This window comes from Zophobas morio, unplaced genomic scaffold, assembly GCF_036711695.1.
Source record: "Zophobas morio isolate AGI-343-1 ecotype UQ-CSIRO unplaced genomic scaffold, CSIRO_AGI_Zmor_V1 ptg000009l, whole genome shotgun sequence".
Taxonomy (NCBI): Eukaryota; Metazoa; Arthropoda; class Insecta; order Coleoptera; family Tenebrionidae; genus Zophobas; species Zophobas morio.
This window is the reverse complement of record NW_026972114.1, coordinates 7091564-7096794: the sequence shown is the minus strand read 5'-3', so window position 1 is coordinate 7096794 and position 5231 is coordinate 7091564. Positions and strand designations below refer to the sequence as shown.

The 5231-nt window shown below is 34.3% G+C and overlaps 1 long non-coding RNA gene across 1 annotated transcript; it reads left to right on the top strand.

Annotated features, from left to right (window-relative positions):
- Positions 1–1393: 1393 nt before the first annotated feature.
- On the top strand, positions 1394–3544 carry LOC135125798 (uncharacterized). Its single transcript, XR_010279961.1, has 3 exons — positions 1394–1638; positions 1694–1812; positions 1876–3544. It is a non-coding gene; the product is annotated as an uncharacterized LOC135125798 (long non-coding RNA).
- The last annotated feature ends 1687 nt before the right edge of the window (positions 3545–5231 follow it).

The window sequence follows — 5231 nt, the reverse complement described above, 5'->3', positions numbered from 1 at the left end:
TATACTATTCTATTCTCATCATTCTTATTTATCTAACACTTGTCACTATCAATATACATTTATCTTACTGTTCGCTGGTCTTTATTCATTTATACAAACTTCGACATATATATCACTTGAGCAACGTGTCATTTCCTCCCTCGGATTTTTAAGACCCGACGCGTAGCTGAATCCACGGGAGGAAATGTTTCACTTCGCTCCCTTGATATATAAATAACTATTATCTGTAGCAGAGCCGCATAGTTGGTATACGGGATGAAAGTGTTCTTCTTAGAAAACGCAATAACAAATTGTTCCAGAATCACTGTTGCGGTGACCGAATTCAAATCAAAGTTTTCGCGCTGAAATTAGTTAACACCGGCGCGAAATCACATTTGAATAATTTGAATTTGAAAAAAAAATCATCAAAAAAAATCGTTAAAACATAGGCAACCTGGTGCACGGAAACGCTTGCTTGGTAGTCGGACGATTTAGCGCTAGGGGTTTTTAGTTGGAGGGTTAGTGGTTAGACAAAGGGCGGCATGGCGTAGCGTCAGTCTGAATGTGCTTGTGTGAGTGTAACCACGTGGTAAGAGCTAGGTTTAAATTAGTTGGTTTGGTAGTTAATAAAATGGGAGGAAGCCTTTGTTTAACGACGATCAATCGTAGCCAACGTCACTCAGGTGTCCCCAGCCCGCGCGGCTAATTCTTGCGGATTTTAATAAAAAAAAAACATGTGATCTTTCAACGCGAAACACGTGCTGTAAATTTGTTTCATTGTTTGTAAATTCACCAATCAAGTTAGTTTTTCTAAATAGTCAGCTAGTCCAAACACAATTTAACAATCAGGATTATCTAAATAAACCACTTGCTAGAAGATTTCATGAAATTCACTTAGTCAGGAAAACACCTTTGTTGTTTAATTACGAATAGGTTCCTGGATGCATATACGTAAGTGTTACATTATAACACTTCTAAATTCTTCACATAAGATTACTAATAGTTCATTTACGACAGTTAAAGTGCCATTTCGGCCCCTCCCTAATTTTTGTCTATTATTTCTGGCGCTCTCGGCTCACACGCAGTGTATGCACTTGTATGAAAGAACGTCTTCCCGCCAATTTTCAAAAAAAAAAACAACGTAGGTTGTTAGACGATCACAGCCAAGGCCAAATTATGAATTTTTGAATTTTTCGCGGGCCTTTCAAACTTTTTCACGGTCAATTTAAAGGCGGGAAGTTTGGGTTATCACAATATTAATGAGAAAATTCTCCGTGTGGTAATGGTGAGCCCATAACGGCTTTTCAATGTCATATGATTGTCTTGTAAGTTGTAAATGGTTGTAATGCTTTTTTAGTTCTTGACCCGTCGTGGTGAGGGCGCCATCTGGCCTACAAAACTCAAGGTAATTGAAATGGGTTTATTATCTTGACAGTTACGATCTATGATAAATTGTTTAATAATTAAATTTAAACATGTAATATTATTCTCATCTAAGTGCAAAAAGAACACATCTATATCAGGTTGTCAACTTGTTGCCGTTGTTTACACGGTTAAATGGCATTATGGGAATTCTTACTTATCCATGTGAGCATTTTGTAGGTTAACACAAACATGAAATTTTGTTCAACATTTTGGTGTTTTTAACTGGAATATTAGGTAAGAGAAAACTGTAAATAATTTTAGTAAAAAACTAATAATAAAGTAATTTTAGGTAAATTGAATTGTTGATCCAGGAATCCGAAGCGTTATCACATGAGATGTTTTCCTTGAAAAATAACTTGTTGCTAGGTATAATGACATTTTTGTGCTTTAACGGTTTTGAATAAAATAGTAAGTGAGAAGAACTTCACATAATTTTAGTGTTCTAGTAAAATAATAATAAAATAATTGTAGGGGAACTGAAATGTCAGCTATAGAAGGCACCACAGCGTTTCCACGTGTGACATTTCCCTTAAAAAATCGATTATTTTTACGTATTATTAACCATTTTGAACGACGTAGTTCATTGAGCTACCCTTTTGATTGTGGGACACCCCATATTGAAAATTATTGCTGTAATTATTGCAGTTTCCAAACAGAACTGATACTCTTTTTCAAACAGCATTTAGAAAAAAAGCTAAATACCCGACTTCTTTAAAGTTGCACATAAATTTGCAGCATGTTGCGGAAGAAAATATTGAATGGTATAAATGTGAAAAGTGTCCTTTCAAAACTAAATACGAACCATGTTTAACCATTCACACAAATCGAGCCCATTTAAGTCAAAACGACAATCAAGAAGTCAGTAATTTGCATCAATGCGAAAAGTGCCCATTCCTAACTTTTAAAAGCAAGAATTCTTTAAAAAATCACGTAATTTCACAGCATTTATATACAAAGAATATTAGATGTGAAAAGTGTCCATTCGAAACTAGACGTCCAGATTCTTTAAAACTGCACATACTTTTGCAGCATGGTGATGGTGCCACATAAAATAGCGTTAAAACTTTTAATGTGATAAGACTGAGGAACCTTACAGAGATATAGCAAAATCGCCAAACAGATGCCGTGGAATTTGAATAAATAGCCACTATTAATACGTGATAAAGCGCCTTTATTAATGCATCTATTTGGTGTTTTATTATTAATCTGTTACTTGTTCTACTATGTTTCTGTTAATAAACAATAAATATACAAACTTTCCTATCCTTTGAAACACAATCAAGCAACCCCAGTTTTTGGATAAATTATAAAAGTTGGTTCTACAAATTCGATTTTTTGCGTATTGTGTGGCCTACATATCTAAATAGAAAATATGGGTGAATCAAGGACGTTGCAATCTTCGTTCTCTTCCAAGCATCTCAATCTATTTCTGTGTGAAGCAAAAATGCTATTATAATGTGGAAATTTGAAATAATTGTGTTGTTTCCTGCACGGTTGAACCACTATGTTTGTAAAATCAGTTGTTTTTACTAATCTTGCATCGTTGCATATTAAGTGGAATCTTATATTTTATGATTCGCCCATTGAATGTCCTGTTTTGAAAATGGAAAGATTAAATCGATTTGTTGGTTTCAAAATGATAAATCAATTCAAATCAATTTTCTTATTAAAATTTTGTTGAAAAATTTCATCGGATGCCAAGTTTTTTGCAAACCAGGTGGGTAGTGTAATTCCTTGTTCTAGGAAGATTAGCTAATGGAATAATCCATTCTCCGAATTGATGTTAGTTTTGACAGGTGACTTTCTTGCTCTTTTGCCGTGTAATTTAAGTGGACATTAAAACAGAGTAACGAATCAAAAATAATACTGTTACGAAATACATCCTTACGACGCCAATAGGCTACCGGAAGTCTCGATTGCGGGGTCTAGAAAAAAAAACCTAGATGCGGCGTTCGTGATTCATCTAGAGAAATGCAGGGATTTAAATAAAGACCACCGTCGGGAACCAGATGGAGAAGAAGTCGTGTCCAGCGAGTGAACGAATTCATTTAAGTTGCACCACGAAGTTAATTTGTACATAATCGCTGTAATAGTTTTGTCGTGTAAATCGAGTTATTAAGAAATAAATTGTTGAGTTTTACCCACGCCAATTTTATTCGTCCGCTTAACGTAACAATACACACTACACTAAAAGTCAAGCAATACACTGCACTGAACTATTGAGATGAACTGGCACTCTTTTAAATCTTATGACACTTCACTGTTCGCAGCGATTTCCCGCGCGGTTATCGTACTATTGTCAAACCTCAAATACTTTTTGACAGACAATATGCGCGCTAAATTCTAGTTTAATATGTCAGTTGGTATCTATTTAATATATGATCTACGGTTTCTACTAATTTGTCAGCAATTTCTTGTCATTTTACAATGGGTTGTCCTATTTTTGTATGTAATAATGACAATCAAGTGAAGGATTTTCAGAAAGACATTAGATTTTTTAATTTACCCAAAGACAATGTGACCAGACAATTATAGGTGATATGTATCTTGCTACCGGTCGGATTCTTTTAACGAGTTAAATGCGAGAGTATGCTAACATTTCACCGCGGAAGATTACCTACGAAACTTTTAAACTACTTATCTTTCCCAAACAAGGACTAAAATCAAAACCAGGAGCAGTTCCCTCATTATTCCTTCCGGAAGGAAAATCCTTGAATATCAAAGACAAACCACGACAACAAAGAGCTTTAAAGAGACAGTCGGCTAAGTTGGTAAAAGAAATATTTGTTGACATCAAGTAGGTTGTAACGGAGATTTTCAAAATTAACTTTTGTTAATTTATTAGATATAAAACTATAGAACTCTTGTTGTGGACCTTTTGCTTGACGTAGTGAAAATATTATTTATTTGTTCGTAGGTTGGTTCGTGATGATGGTAACACATTCTAGTGACTGGACAAAGGGAACACTTCAAGTATATGCATATTTAATTTGCAAATGATTATTTACAAAAGAGATTTAGAATAATTTGGTATAACAATAAATTGTAGTGAAGTTTAACATGCAAATATAATTAACAGAAAATGAACTTCAGTAGTGAATTTCATGGAATCTCCTATCAAGTACTTTTATCTGAACAAACTCATGAGTGTCAAATTGTATTAGAACCAGTTAACGATTAAAATCCTAACATGAATTTACAAACAATAAAACAAATTCACACCACATGGTAGCGTCGAAAATCCGCATTTTTCCGCTTAGAAAAACCACAAGAATTAGGTACGCGTGTTGGGGAAACTGTGGCGTCGTCGTTACGATTAATTATCACTAAACAAAGGCTTTCTCCGTTTTATTAACTACCAAACCAACTAAACTTAACCTAGCTAACTCACCACGCGGTTACACTTACAACAAACAAATCGAAAAGTTACGCCACCGAACAGAATGACTCATCTACCAGACCAGCCAACTTCTACCAACCCTCTCACTAAAATTCCCTAGCAGAACTACCAGCTACCAGAAAGAACTAAACGTGCACATGGTTGCCTATGTTTAACGATTTTCTTGAATTTTTTTTCAGCGCGAAATTTTTAATTCAAATTCGGGCACCACATTAGATTATAGGGAACATTGTAGGTAAGTGATATTATATTATCGTTGTCATGATTTTCAGAACTGTATATTTGTTTTATTAAACTTGTCACATCAAATATTAATTTATTAGGCCCATTTATTATATAATTGCCGTAATCAGCTTCTCTAATACAGTTTACATTAATTTAATTTTTGTGTTGAATTTAAAAATTAAGAAAGAATAGAATCCAGTGA